This window comes from Protopterus annectens, chromosome 9.part0 (genome assembly GCF_019279795.1).
Source record: "Protopterus annectens isolate FY-2018-M chromosome 9.part0, PAN1.0, whole genome shotgun sequence".
Classification (NCBI taxonomy): Eukaryota; Metazoa; Chordata; order Ceratodontiformes; family Protopteridae; genus Protopterus; species Protopterus annectens.
The window spans coordinates 640,585,384-640,601,813 of record NC_056743.1 but is presented as its reverse complement, the minus strand read 5'-3'; positions in this window follow the sequence as shown (position 1 = coordinate 640,601,813).

Sequence of the window (16,430 nt, the reverse complement as noted above, 5' to 3'; positions counted from 1 at the left end):
GTTAAGACACTGGTGTGTGTGTTATTTTGTGTTGTCGTTGTCTTTGCATTGTTATATGTGTAAGTGGTTTCCATTTGGGAGGCCTCTGATCTTTTGGTAAGTTACCAATGAGTACCTCTGCACCTGTGGGTTTATGTGTCATGTCCTTATTTAGTGTGGGAAGTGTGTGTGTGTGTGTGTGTGTGTGTGTGTGTGTGTGTGTGTGTGTGTGTGTGTGTGTGTGTGTGTGTATGTGTGTGTGCTGGAAACCTGTATGGCATTCGATTTTTCCTTATGGAAGAGTCTTGCTTCCAATTTCATAATGTAACTACATTGCTTACATAAAATATTTGTTTGTTTCAGGAGTAAATGGTGGTCAGTATACAAGAAACAATTGCTACATTGCCTCAGGCTGTCCATGTCTATCAGGCTGGCCAAAGAGATGATGGGAAACTGCCATTCCATAATAGGAGGCTGTTACTGCTATCATGTACGTCGTATACAAAATGGCTAAGAATTTTAAGAATTTGTTTTGAGTTACCTATTGAATTAGCAGAACAGATAAGACATACAACAATGGGCATGGCTAAATGTGGACACTGCAATCAATGTCCATGTGTATGTGAGGGTGAATTTATGATTTTAGTGGAAGTCAACGTTAAGCTAACAGCTGGGAATTGTTTGTCCCAAGGAGTGATATAAGCAGCTAAATGTATGAGTTGCCATGGTTTCTATATAAAAAAAATGAAAGTCACTTTAGGAGGTGAATATATGAACATTTGTATGATACAAATAAGAAAAGTTACAATAATACTTTAAGCATAATTTAGCTTACCCCTCCTTTTGGAAATATGCATCTGGTATATTAGAAGTGGTTGCAAATAATCCTCGAGGAGGGCATGGGAAACCAATTTAGAATATAAGGAAATGGTGTGGCAACCCCATCTAAGAGCAAACATGCCTCCAGGATTAAACAAACACATTTCTATTATGGGGGTGTTGAAAATGAGATTAGCTAACAACTCCCCAAAGTTCAAAATTAAAACCCTCATCTGCAGATATTATCCCATATTCAAAAATAATCAAATATTTAAGTTCATAATATTGTTTCGCTAGAGAAGTAAGTAAATACTTCTGCATTTAACATTATGTTTGGATCTTTCAGAAAAATCAGATATCTCAGAAATACCACCTGTCTTCACAAAAATCATTCTCTATTTTATATGGATGGTATCTCTACAAGCTTCCTAACTTAACTAGAGCAAACATATCAAAAAATAAGCAAAATTTTATTTTTATTGAGTTGTATTCCTAAAACAGATCACCTCCTGCAAACATTACAATGGCCTTACTTTAAAAACAAATCAGATTGCAAGTTATTGAACACCACACACAAATTCCTCCCTCCTATTCAAATGCAAACCAATCTTCATATATCAGAAACCTAAACCTACTCCCTACCTCGGAACCTATGGTCATCTGATGAACTACTTATAAATCTCACTATAGCTAGGAACTCTAAAGATGATGCACTATTTAAAAACTCAGTAGGTAATATGTGAAATAAGCATCACAAATACTGGCCACGTCATCTCCTTCAAATACAGTGTTCAGCTTCTTTATAAATACTGTAAAATAAAATTGTTAATGCAAATAAGCAGAAATTGATATTTGAATGCTTATTTGATTACTTACCTATTTGTAGCTAGAAAAGGTAACACTTCCCAAAGGGATGACGGTTAAACACTAAATAATGCGTTTATGTATATACACCATCACCCAAATTAAACTTATCTGTATGTTACGTATTTGTCAAGTTTTCTTTCTGTATACCTACAGTTTTTCACTGGTACCTTCTAATACACTACTGACTACTATGCAACCAATAACTTTTTAGATTTATACTAAAAGTTCTACACATACAGTGGTAGCGTTGTTGCCTCACAGTAAGAGGTTCTCCTGTTCGATTCATGGCTGGAGTGCCTTCTGTGTGGAGTCTGTATGTCCTCCCCGCAGTCGAGTGGCCTCCGAAAGATATGCGTGAATGGGCGTGCCTTCGCTGAAGGTTGGGCGTCAGGCTGACAACTCAGCACCATAAAAAAATCTACTGCCAGTCATTAGCAGACTGTTCCACTGTGGCTACCCCTAACCAGGAAAAGCCGAAAAGACAAACAACAACTAAAAGTGCTACACATCTGTACTGCTGTTGAATGCATTGTAATGGTCAGCATCTCTAACGTTTGTGCATTAAAATCTGTATGAATAGGACTACATGAATAGCTACTTAAATTTCTACTGAAAACATTGTTTTGTACTTGTGATATCCTCAATGCACCACTTATATAATGATACTGTAAATGTTCTGGATGAACACATTCATTTATTCGTGTTCAGCATTGTAACTATACTTAGAGGTTTAATGTGTCACTATCTAGCTGGATAACCCAGTCATCAAAGCACACATAGGTAGACAAATAAATTAATTAACATATTAGCTAATGCAACAATGTTGAAACCCTAGTGTATGTTAAGGTTCTAGATGCAGGAAAGGCCTTTGACTAAATCTCTTGTGACTTTTTTATTTCATGTTCTGGAATGTTTTGTGATATTCTAGGGCCTCAGAATAAGACTCAAGGTGGCTTTGTATCTGAAGCCAGTTGTCCAACTATAACTTAATAGCAGAACTTTCAGGAATGGATGTATACAGGAATTCAAAACGGTTGCAGCCTCCTACTTGGATTCATTGGCTATAAGAAATCTAAGGCTCCAGAGTATCAAAGTTCACAAAAGGAAGAAAAATCATGTATCTGCTTGGACTGTCACTTTTAGTTATTTTTAGATAACTGCAACAAGGCCTGGATATATTTTTCTAATGCAAATTATAGGCTGAACAGACAAAGAATTCAAGATGCTAATTCCAGACATCTAGAGGGCGATGGTGGAACAATTCTGATATGAGCTACCTGGGGATTTGAAGAAACACATACTTAATTTATGAATTAAGATGTGCATTTAATTCAACAACTTGACTTGCAGTATCAAGCTAAATCTATCATGGGGGTCAGATCAGTGCAAAAAAAAAAGATATTTTATCTAAACATATCGACAACCTATTTTCTTTACATTTTATAATGTGGTAATTTGTAATAAAATTAGGGGGCCTCAGGATTCCAAATACAGTGTGGTACTATTATGCCTCAACACCACTAAATGATACATGGTAAACTCGTTATGACTGTATATAAACAGAAATACAAGAAGAGTATGAGAAGAGGCTGAAGGCCTCTGTGCTACTAAGGGGAATTCCCAAAGTTTATTATTGGTGCACTACTAGGCTGGACTTAAAAGTTCAGGTAGGTAGGAAACTAAAAAGGGAACTCTTAGAAGACTAGGATGAAAAGATCTATCCAAAAAAGTAAAAAGAAAACTAGACTGGCAAATGAAACTCAAATGTTGTCTCATTTGGTTTTAAGAACGAGATTCTAGGATCTGTGGGAGGAGCATAAGTGGCTAATATGGTTGAATATTTGGCATAGCTAAAGGGTCTGAATTACAGCCCTAAAGATGTATAGGATAACATGGCTTGGGAACAACATGCATAGTTTGTAAGACACAAAAGCATTAGGGAATTCTGGAATAATCAATAAAAAGATTATAGGATACACATCCAGTGCTGCTATCTATAAAACGGAAGAAGTCATGGTGCCTTCAATTTAAAAGTCTGCACTGACCCAAGCTAAAATGTGTTGCCTTTAAATTTTTCCACAGGGCCTGTATCACACCTGCAGAGGTGCTTATATTGAGATTGAGAAGTGCATATATATTACACATAAGGCACCTGCCACACTGGAATTTAAACGTTGAGGTTGCTTCACCTCTTCATTCAGCGGTTCATGGAGTTAACATGGGAAAACATTGTAGAAAATACACAAATGTGTGCTCATTTTGGACACATCTTCAGACCTCAATGCCCATTTTCCACAAATACATGCTAGCACCTCCAAGAGTATTACTAGGCAGCAGATTGACAAGTCAAGTTTGGCAGTAGTGGAACAGATGCAACAAGCCCTTATAATTGAAGAACAAATGTATGATATGCTAAATACAATAAATAATTTTGTTAATAATTAAGGTAAATGCTTGACCCAAATCTGCTGTATGCTGCAAGAAAATAACCATATGGAATAAATGCAGTCAGGCAGCATTATAAGTGTAGGGATGTAAAGCAGACATAGATGTACATAAATCAGTCTTCCCTGTTCCTCTGAGCTACATCTGAAAGGCACCAATTTAAATCCAAGACAGAGTGAAAAATACTCTTTTTTTCATAAATTTCAAGAAGGCTGACTGACTATGATGGCTTAATTTGTTAAACATAAGCAATGGAAATTCTTGAGAATTAGATTGGGCCCAGTGTTATCACCTTAAGGAACGCAAAGGTAATTAAGATTCCTTCATTAGGCCTATCATTCCCAAGTCCATGAAGACCATTCATGTGAGACTGGCAGAAAGAATGGGCAACTGGATGAAATGAAATATTGATGAGCTTAGTATTAGTTACACTAGAGAGGGTGTGCATTTACCTGGATGTTCGTCTGCAAGAAAGATATTAAAGACAATTCAAGCAATATTAAAATAAACTTATGTAGAGTTTTCCATTCAAGTCAGCCAGCATCAACCAAAAGAGCTTCAGTGGCTTCAGCTATGACTAAGTAGTTCAAATTCAGCTACATATACTACCATGCTTAAAAGTTTGTTTTGTTTTGTTTGTTTGTTATCTCAATCTAAGGTTTAATTAAATGTTATGTATTATGGTTTACTTAAGTTTTACCATGTTAAAAAGTTTGGTTTGTATTTCAATAGATACTGCTTTTATAATAGCCACTGACTAATCCAGCGACCTTCAGCAAACAGGTTCACCATTTTCTCCTGCTCTTAAGACCCAGTCAGAAAAATGCTGTTAAACAGTGCACAATTATTAGTCTAACTATAACCTTGCTTTTCCTAGAAATACCCTCCCACTCTCAAATACCATGACCTATACCTCCTCAACACCAGAGAGTTACACCTTGTCTGTTTAGGTTCATAGGTAGGTACTAGGCTATCGGCCATAGGGCCCATACAAGCCTAGCCAAAAAATGTAGCCTGGCTTTCGCCACCCAAGAAAATTATTTTCCTGTGCCCCTGTCGAGCAGAGCCACAGAAGTGATCCCCGGGGTGAATTTCCCATTTCCCATCCAATCATCAAGATTTTTCTTGAAGAGTGCTAATGAGGAGCTCTGTTTGACATAGATAGGTAGTCTGTTCCAGAGTATGGGAAGTCTCTGGGACAGGAATCTATCCCTCCAGCATGTTCTGTTTATTGCGGTGACAAGGTTTAGGTCCCTAGAGCATGTAGCTTGGAGGGATTGGGATTTCTTTAAGTGGAGCATGTCCAACAGCTCTGGGTTTGACATAGCTTTGTATGTTAGGCAGAGATTGCCCCTGAGTAGGTGATATGCGATGGAGTAAAGCTGTAGTTTTTTGAGGCCAGTAATCCTCTTTGCGAGGTATTTCTGTGGTCTTTCCAGTTGTTGTAGATGTCTTGTGAGCTACATACCAAAAGGGGCGTTGTACTCTATAATGGGTCTAATGAGTGATGAGTAGAGGGGAACAATGACTTCTTTTTTTCTGGATGAAAATCCTTTTGTGATGAGATGAGCCACGTAGAAGGATTTCCTGACCACTGTGGCGATGTAATTATCAAAGGAGAGACTACTGTCCACCTGTGTCCCAAGGTCTCATCACATTTTTGGCATTAAGTAGACTACCAGCTATGTGGTAGTTCATGGGTATAGAGTTTTTACCAAAGGGGATGACAATACACTTTTTGGCATTGAGCTTCAGGCCATGTTTTTGACACCAGGTATCTGTCTCAGTGAGGCCTTTTTGTAGTTTGTCCACATCGTTAGGAGTTTCGATTATGGCTCCTAGTTTGCAGTCATTTGCAAACTTTGTTAGCCAAAGACCTTCTGTGTTAGCCTGCACTTCAGAGAAGTAGATACCAAACAGGAGAGGACCCAAAACTGAACCCTGTGATACTCCACTTGTCACTGGACTGATGTCGGATTTGGAATCTGCTACTTTCACAGTGTGGGTTCTGTCCGTGAGCCAGTTGGCAACCCATCTTGTGACATACGGATTTATAACTAGTTTAGTGAGCTTATCTATAATTCCAGAGTGGGGGATTGTGTCGAAAGCCTTGGCAAGATCTAGATAAGCTGTGTGAACCATTTTAGCCTCATCTATGGTTTTGGTGACTGCTTCAAAGAAGTCAATCAGGTTTAGGAGACATGATCTGCCTTTTACAAATCCAAACTGGGTAGGGTCCAGAGTTTGGAGATTACCAATGTCTTTGTTTATGAGTTCCACAATGATACGTTCCATGGCCTTGCAGACCAGGCTCGTCAGGCTAATGGGGTGGTAGTTCCCAGGGTCCGTCGTGGCTCCCCCTTTGTGGAGTGGGATAACCGTTGTGGTGCGCCATTCAGTGGGTACAAAGCCTGAGGTGAGGCTATGATTGAACATGGTACTTAGGTAGGGTGCCAGTTCATTCTGTAGTTCGTGTAGAACGCAGCCTGGGATATTGTCAGGTCTCATGGATGCTGTGTTCTTGGCTTTGGAGAGTGTGTTTTTTACCTGTCCAGCCATGATTATAGGAACTTTGCATTCTTCCGGTATAGAGATGGGCCCTCTAGGGGGTAAGAGGGGGGTAAAGTTAGCACTGAACCTATCTGCTAGGATGTTGGCAATATCAGTTGGTTCTGTATATTTAGTGCCATTGTGCTGTAACTCAGAGCAGATCTGAGTGTTCCCATTTAGATTCTTGACATAGCTATAGAATGCTTTGTGGTTGTCTTTAGAGTCAGTGGCAATTTTGTTTTCGTAACTAGCTTTGGAGGATTCTGCGGGATCTCAGCTTCTTACCGAGGTTGACCAGGGAGTTTCTCCAGTCATGGGATTTTACTCTTTTTTGCAACAGTTTCTTTCTTCTGTTGTAGAGTTTGTTTATGGCAGAGGACCACCAGATTGGCTTCCTTTTTGGAGGATAACATATTGGTTCTATTAGGGATAGCATGATGCATGCACTCGTGTAAGTGCTTTCACCAGAACCCTTTAAGTTCCTTGTCAACCTCCAGTAAGGAGCTATGTTAATGGTCTTACTGGAATCTAAGAACTCCACATTTATAGGGCTCCCTTTCTAAACCTATTCTGTGACCCAATCCTAGATCTGCATTGTGGACATGTACAGTTTCTGTTCTTCAAACCATGTTCCTTTTTGTATGTTATGTGAAAACTCTACAGTCTAACTCTTATTATCTTCTTAAACGTACCTGACACAGAGATTAGACTGGTGGACTTTCAAGGCCTAGAGTTACCTGCTTCATTTATTGATCCCCTGTGAAAGGGTATCACTGTTGCTGTTCTCTCATTTCCAACTATCACATCAATATTCAGAGAAAAAATGTATAGCAGTCAGTTGTACACTATCTCATTTCCTGTTTTTTATAGTTTTGAAGCTTAGCCATCTGGCTTCTGTGCATTATCTACTTTCAAGACTTCCAGTTCCTCAAGTTTATTTTTAATTCCCTCAAAATCATTTTCCCTTTTCTTATCATACCCTACAGTACCATGCTGATACTCTACACTTTCTTTCCCTGTTGAGGAAGAAAATTTATTCCATAATTCTTCCTGGTCTGTAGTACCCTTTTAATCTGTCTTTATACCAAGACTCAGCAGCCTATCAGAGCCTTCTTTTCTCCCTTACTTAACCTGTATTCAACCTTAAATACACTCCTTGATTTATTATACGTCTCCCCTACAAATATTTCTAATCCTTTCTTTATGCCTCATCTTTTTCTTTATCAATTATTTTAATCTTCCTTAGCCATGATAGTTTTCTTTCCTTTGCTTCTCTTTAAACAGTTTCTTGTTCACTTCATAATGCATTGTACTTCTCCAAAACTCACCAGCTTATACCACGTCTTTCCACTTTTCTATAGTGCTTTTAATCTGAATTCTTAAAATACAGAAAGTCATAGTGTTAGAGGTTTATAGCCTTGTTTCAGTTACCATTCTGAGTGACTCCTATGGGCGCTACAACAAAACAACATTATTATTTCCCAGTCTCTTACACTATAAATCCTTCAGGATATGTCAGGTCTCAATCTAGATTCTTATTTTCTTTATGTGCATAAGTCTCACTTTTCATTATGCTCTTGTATTTATTAAAGCTTCAACCTCTTATGCTTCTTCTGTTAAGGCCAGCTCTACAGCACAGAGGTACGGAATGCTAACTGACTAATGCACCAATGACCAAGGGGTCAGGGCTGGGAAGAACTAGCTGGGAAAATGGAACATTTTTGCTGATACGGTCCATTCAGCTAGGAATGGATGTTGCAAAGAGACTCCACCCAAAAAGTGACTACTGGCAGAGACCAAGAAGAATGTTCCTAGAATTAAGGGACTTCAAAACAACTCAACAAAGCAATAAGTAACATGGAAGCACAAGTATATGGTATGCACAAAGATCACCAAGAAGCACACATGTAAATTGTGCATAAAGGAACAACTACCGTCACCCAAATTTGCAGAGTGGAAATACTGGATGTATAAAAAAATCTTCAGCAGTTGTGTATGACACAGCTGGTGAACAGAGTTTCTTCTCCTAATGCCTTGAAAATAAGATGCGTTTACTTATAAAGTATTCCCCTGTGAAGTATTGTGGAGTGTCAAACCAAGTAGGACAGGGAAATAAATGTGATAAATGGCAGCCAGGAGGACTAGATAGTCAGGGTAGCAGTGGCTAAAAAATATTCTTTAAATTATTTTTCTTTCTCTTTTTATATACTGTCGATGCCTGTTCCACCCAGTCTACAGTAGGAATAATAAAGCCTGCTATTACAGCTGTATTACTTTGTGATATCTTCTGATTTTTTTAACTATTCGTATACATTCCTGTATCTCATGGACTGCGTACAACTATCCATGATGAATCCCCTGATCCTGTCTCAAATCTTATTACTCTAAAATGTCAGTCCATGCCCTGCCCCCTCTGCGCATAAGAATTAATCTCATCATTCACAGATGACACTCCTTCTTTACCTCTTTACATCTCTTGTCCTTTCTAAAACTCCTAAAACCTAGTCTTTTCATGACCCATCCTCGTTTCATAAAGTATGTTTCTGTTACAGGCACATTATCAACTGCACCATCTTCAAGAACATTTAGTCAATTAACTTTTTTTTATCCAGTTTCCTCACAGTGCACATTTTTACCATTTTGTTTCTTCTTCAAGCCATTCTGCTACCTACATCCTATTATCATTCTTATTTTTTTTCCACATACCGACACTTTTTCTTTTAAAAGCTTTCCAATCTAATCTTCATTACCTCCCTTTCTTGGCCTCATACCTCTTACCTTCCCACACTATTTCCAAACTACTTAATATTTAAATGTTTTATTCATCTTTTTTATGATCAGATAACTACATAAAGGAACCATAAATCCTAATCTCAGAATTTCCCAATTTCCTTAAATCCTAATGTATCCCATCTCTTAAAAGTAACTACTAAAACATTGTCACCACACACATACACACACACACACACACACATATATATATATATATATATATATATATATATATATATATATATTTATATATATTTATATTATTTTACAAAAATAGTAACTTAACACATACACATGCTGTCAAAGCTGGTGAAAACACGTTTTGAACAATTTTGTTTAATCTGTACATCTAGTTCTGTTGATCTGATCAGTTCAATCCCATCTTAAAAGAAAACACTAAAAAAGTTGTAAAGCTGGAGAAGTCTTTAAATGTTTCTTGTAAGAGAAAAAGTAAATTTTTCTAGTTCTGTAGAAATAAATATACTGTTTTTTGTTAATGGAGAACCACACTGATGTCTGCAACATTTGCATACATAAAGTTCTCATCAGTTGATGTTAAGTTGTCTATCTCGCCTTCATTCTTGCTGGATGGGTTCGGAGCCGACCTCGGCTCTGACTCGGCCACTCTAAAAGCTCGAGAGTTGGATCCACCAGCTCGAGGCTCCCCTTATATCCCACAATGCTAGGCGAGAGTTACCTCAGATCTCGTTTGCCGCTACAGCATCGAGGTGTTGGTTTTTCTACCGGCTTGTTGGTAAGTGTAATTTTGGTAAAATTAGATCACTTAAACCCTATATTTTTGAGTTTATATATATTTCCCTTAGTGTAGTGGGTTTTTCTACTCTGGTTTTCCGGAAAATCCCAATTTTTTTCCAAAGAACTTTTAAAGTTCTCTCTCGGGCCTTCTGGCCTTTCTCCATCCCCTAGTTGTGTGTGTGTGTTACTCTTGGTAAACTTCAGTTAATTGTTTATTTTTGAGTTTTAAAACTAAATTAGTGTAATCAGTGTGTTTGTTGAGTGTGTGTGATTACACTTTTGTTTAGGATGTCTAAAGACACAAAGGTCTCAGGCTTCAAGAAGTGTGATGCGTGCTGTCAGAAAATGTCTCTGACAGATGGTCACACTTCTTGTGTCTATTGCCTGGGGCCTTTGCACCTGCAGGACTCCTGTGCTGTATGCCACGGCTTCAGCCCCAGGGTCCTGCAGGAAAGAAAAAATAAGTTGATCCTGAGGGGTCTTCTTAAGCCGGAGGATTCCCTTTCTGTCTCTGGGAAGCCCTCTAAGGCTTCTAGGTCCTCGGCTCCAGCAACTGAGCCGAGACCTAAGGCTTCTAAACCTCCGCCTTCATCGGCTCCAGCTGGAGCCGATGAGTCTCAGTCCACAGTTTCTGTGGTTCCCTCGGCTCCGGCTGGAGCCGAGGTTATAGAGGTTCCCATGTCGGCTCCGTCCAGATCTTCGGAACCGACATCGAGGAAGAGGTCCAGGTCACCGTCCCTTGGCTCCATTCATTCGGCTCCAGGATCTCCCCTGCTGTCTGAACGGAGCCATAAATCTCATTCCTCTAGGTCATCGAGGCTATCGGATCATGACCTTCAGAGGGTAGTGAGTCGACTTCTTAAGTCCGAGGCACTAGCCCAGATGCTTCAGAGCCCAACTCATCAGTCGATGCCTGCCCTTGTCCATCAATATATTCCTCCTCCGACTCCGTTGAGCTCGGAGCCGGGTCGTCGGAACCGAGACTGTGGTAGCGTCGGAGCCGATACAATTGTCTTCGGCTCCATCGTCGGCTCCGATTTCTTCCTTAGAAGAATCTCGGCGCCGGACTTCCATCGTCGGCTCCGAGGGGGTGAGTGGCATCGGACCCTTGTCCGACCCCGCTCTTCCTCTCGGATGTTTGGCGCTGGTGAGTTCGGCTCGACATCGCCTCGGAGCCATCACTGTCGGTGCCGAGGGGGGTTCTCAGCTTCTCGGAGCGGGGACCTCTGGCTTTGCCTGACAGGGGTGCTTTCGAGGTCATGCGGAGTGTGTTAGAGCCTGGCTCTACTCCACAGTCGGCGCCGTCCGCTCCTCCCTCACGGTGCCTCAGGTCAAGTCGACTCACTCCCTCATCCCGGACCGCAGAGAGCCAGCTCCTCAGGAACCCCTGTGGGATCTCATCCTCTTCCGAGGCCTCTCCTGATTTGGCAGAAGAGCCCCCTCGGAAGAGGAAGTGTAAGAGGAAACACATTGACTCACCTGAGTCAATCACATCTGATACAGATTTAGATGATTCGAGGGTTCCCCGTTCCCCTTCTGAAGATGTCTCTTTTGCAGACATTCTAGAGATCCTGAAGCAGAGGGGAAATTGGCCAGCCCTTAACCCTTCGGAGGATGAATCTGTATATCTTGAGGCGTTTGGCTCTCGCCCTTCCACCTCCTGGGTGTCCCCCCCTTTGACCCCCTCATGCAGGTGGTTGCTAAAAAGGCATGTTCGGCTCCTGATTCAGTGGACCCCACTCCCAGGAGACCCTCCAAATTCATAACGGCACCAGCAGACAAGCAGTTCTTGACAAAAGGAGTTTCTGTGGATGCTATGGTGGTAGCTGCTGCCACTAAGAAGGAACTAGCTGATCCTTCAGTACCTGTCCATCCACCTAACAAGGAATCTAGGTCCATGGACAGGTACGGGAAGCGGATGTTTTCGTCAGCGACATTTACTATGCGTTCGCTGAACTACCTGTGCCATTTCACTCGTCTTCAAAGGGACTTGATTAAAGAAGCGAGTGACATGTTGAAGGATCCTACAGCTGTGGGTTTTCAAGATAAAATGAACACTCAGCTGGCTACCCTTAACTCCATAGCCAACTCATCCATGCGCCTCCTTTCTTATGCGGCTGATGGAGCGAGTAGGGCCACAGGGACAGGTGTGGCTTTACGTAGGCATGCCTGGATGCGGCTATGCAATTTTGCGGACCCCTTCAAGACGTCTTTCACTAACTCCCCGTTTGATGGATCATCTCTCTTTGGTCCTCAAGTGAAAGAAACCTTGACTAGGTGCGAGACTGATGGCAAGACTCTTTCTGCCGTCGGAGTCCATTTTTCTACTCCTTCTAGGCCTTACCCCAAAGGCCAGAAAAGTGGGAAAATGTGGTTCCGTAAACAAAATCAAGGGACTTCGCCTGACGCACAAAGTCGTTACCCCGCCAGAGGCAGAGGCGGCAATAACAATGGTAGACGTCGCCCTCGAGGCAGGGGGGCTCCGCAGAACCAGGGCAATCGAGAAGCCTTCTCTGATAAGCCTTTTCAGCATCCCTGAGGTGTTGCCCGGCTGCCCACCTTCGGAGGCAGTCGGGGGAAGGTTGTCACTGTACCCAAAAGCCTGGCTATCCCTGACTCAAGACAAATGGGTACAGTCCGTCATTTCCGAAGGCTATTCTATCCCCTTTCTTCGCATTCCAAAACAATCAAAAAAATCCCTTCCAGATGTTCCACCGACAAAGGGATCTAGCGGTTTTGGAAATTTCAAAACTTATTGCAAAAATAGCAATTCAGCCAGTTCCAGCAGACCAGCAAGGATCCGGAATCTACTCAAGGTTCTTTTTAGTTCCAAAGAAAACAGGGGACTGGAGACCAATTTTGGATCTCAGTATCTTGAACAGATCAGTCAAGAAAACAAGATTTCGGATGGTCACGCTGCAATCCATCCTTCCCTATTGGGAAAAGGAAACTGGATGTGCTCTATAGACCTTCAGGATGCGTACTATCACATAAAATGAACAGACGCTCCAGAAGATTCCTCCGCTTCAGGCTGGGAACCAGTCATTTTCAATTCAGGGCCCTGCCCTTTGGTCTCACCACTGCCCCGGTGTTTACCAAATGCATGGCAGTGGTAGCTTCTCACCTGAGACGACAAGGATTCCAGGTGTTTCCATATTTGGACGACTGGCTCCTCACAGCTCCCACCAAGCATCTCCTTCTGATGGCCAGGGATTACACTTTTCGCATTTGTCAAAAGTTAGGCATTTCAATAAATTGCGAAAAGTCTGTTTTGTCGCCTTGTCGTACTATTACCTTCATAGGCGCAAATCTAGACACAGTAGACATGTCTGCGAGGCTAACAGATCAGAGAATAACAGACATACACAGACTAGTCTCACTCCTTTTCAACAACAACAGAATCAAAGCCAGGTTAGTTCTGAAAGTGTTGGGAATTATGGCGGCTGCCATACATCTGCTTCCATTAGCCAGATTCCACATGCGAATCCTTCAATGGATGCTCTTTACACAATGGTCATACCAGCAACTTCCAATGTCCCACACCATTATGATCACGCAGGCGTGCAGAAATCATCTCATGTGGTGGATATCTTCCCCTCAGCTCTGGTTGGGAAGACCCTTTGTTCCTCCCCCTCTGGTTGCTACTCTGACAACGGACGCCTCCCTGATCGGGTGGGGGGGGCATTATCAGGGCAGGACGGTCCAGGGCACATGGCAACCAGACGAATGCCACTTGCACATAAATGTTCTGGAGATGAGAGCAGTGCTTTTAGCGTTGCAAGCCCTTCAAGACTCTCTCCACTTGGGAACGATTGCAATCCAGACAGACAATATGTCTGTAGTGTGGTACATCAACAAACAAGGCGGAACCAGGTCCTACCCCTTGTGTCGAGAAGCACTCAGATTGTGGCAATGGGCGATTTCTTCTCAGCGTTTTCTGATAGCAACGCACATCCCCGGGAAGTCCAATCAAATAGCGGACAAATTGAGCAGAGCTATCCTCATGCCTCACGAGTGGTCTCTGAAAGACTCTGTTGTGAGAGAGATTTTTCTCAAGTAGGGTCAGCCTTGCTGCGATCTTTTTGCTACTCCCCAAAACAGCAAGTGCAGACATTATTTCACCCTATTCCCTTTACCAGGCCAACCCAGCAGAGACGCTCTAGTCCAAGTTTGGCCCCGGGGACTTCTGTATGCATTTCCTCCCTTCCCACTAATCTCTCAAGTGATACAGAAAGCTATCACTCAGAAGGCCTCGTTGATCCTCATTGCTCCTTACTGGCCTCGACAGGTGTGGTTCCCCTTTCTACATCAATTTCTACTGGAGCGACCTTGGCATCTGGACCTAGTTCCAGACCTTTTGATCCATCAATCGGGTCAGTTACATCGCTCCCTCCCCTCTCTGAACCTCACTGCTTGGTTCCTCCAGTTCCAACCTTAGCTAGGCTTCCTCAATTATCTCACTCTGTTCGAGATATTTTGATAGCTTCCCATAAATCTTCCACTAGGAAGATTTACTTGAGTAAGTGGAAACGTTTCACATATTGGGCTCAAGGAAGGGACATAGATCCTTTCACTGCTTCCATCCAAATAGTCCTTGATTTTCTAGCTGAACTCTTCCATGCAGGTTCATCCCCTTCTACTCTTAAAGTTCAATTGGCAGCTATCTCTAACTTTCATGTGGGTATTTCTGAGTCTGCCTTAATGTCCCACAAGCTTTGCAAAGCCTTTTTGAAAGGAGTTTTTCTTATCAGACCTCCTATAAGAAATCCTCCTTCTCCTTGGGACCTAAATTTAGTTCTTACTTCTTTGATTCTACCCCCTTCGAACCTGCAGCATCCTGTTCTTTAAAATTGCTATCATGGAAGACTCTCTTTCTGGTAGCTATTACTTCAGCTAGAAGAGTCTCAGAACTTCATGCACTCAGCTGTCGACCTCCTTATCTATTGTTCCATAAGGACAGGGTATCCTTACGAACCAACCCGTCCTTTTGCCTAAGGTAGTCTCGACGTCAAATCTAAATCAAAGCATTGACCTCCCTGTCTTTTTTCCAGAATATTCTAATAGGTCTGAACAAAAATTACACTGGCTAGATGTTCATCGTCAGTTGAGGTACTATTTGGATAGAACAAAACAATTCAGAAAATCTGACCAACTGTTTGTCTCCTATGCAGAAGGCAGAAAGGGACTTTCAGTTTCAAAGGTATCATTATCTAGATGGCTTACATCTCTGATTACCCTTGTTTATGAGATTAGACACCAAAAGCTGCCTAATAAACCTAAGGCCCATTCTACAAGAGCTTTGGCTACTTCCTTAGCCTTCCAAGACAGACTGCCTATTGACACCATTTGTGCAGCGGCTACTTGGGCTACTCCTCACACTTTCATTTCTCATTATAAGTTGGATTTAGCTTCTAGGCATAGAGCTAACTTTGGTTCCACTGTTCTCAGGAGTCTGTTCCGTTAGGCCACCCGGGACAAGTTGCTAGGGACGCGGTCCCATCCAGCAAGAATGAAGGCGAGATAGACAACTTAACATATAGAAGTTATGTTCTTACCATAACGTTCCATGTTAGTTGTCTTCTTCGCCTTCTTCTTGGCGTCCCACCCTCCTTCCCCCTGGCCTGGACAGACCTAGAGGAGTTGTGATTGTGACCTCTCTTTCTACCACCTCTTTCTTAGACATATGCTGCTTGCATATCTCCTGAATCAGGATGTAGGTCACCCTTCTTTCTCCCTGTTGTTAGAGGTGGACTCTGTTTAGAGTTATTCTGTAACTATTATAAGCTGGGGTTAGCTTACAAACGAGATCTGAGGTAACTCTCGCCTAGCATTGTGGGATATAAGGGGAGCCTCGAGCCGGTGGATCCAACTCTCGAGCTTTTAGAGTGGCCGAGTCGGAGCCGAGGTCGGCTCCGAACCCATCCAGCAAGAAGAAGGCGAGAAGAAGACAACTAACATGGAACGTTATGGTAAGAACATAACTTTTATTTTTGTCATGTTGCTCCTTTAAATGCCATTGAATGGCAAGCTTGTGTGCAAATCTAATATTGCAATAAGAGCAGCGGTAAGGGTGCTCACCACTCTGGAGATTCATGTGATCATGGAGTGTAGACTCCTGGGTGAAGCTTTTCCATACATGGTGCAGGTATGTAACTTAATGCCTCAGTGGACATTCATGTGCCGGTTAAGGTTGCTGCTGTTGTTGTTAAACTGTTTGCCGCTGATGAAGTGCTGGGCCTGCA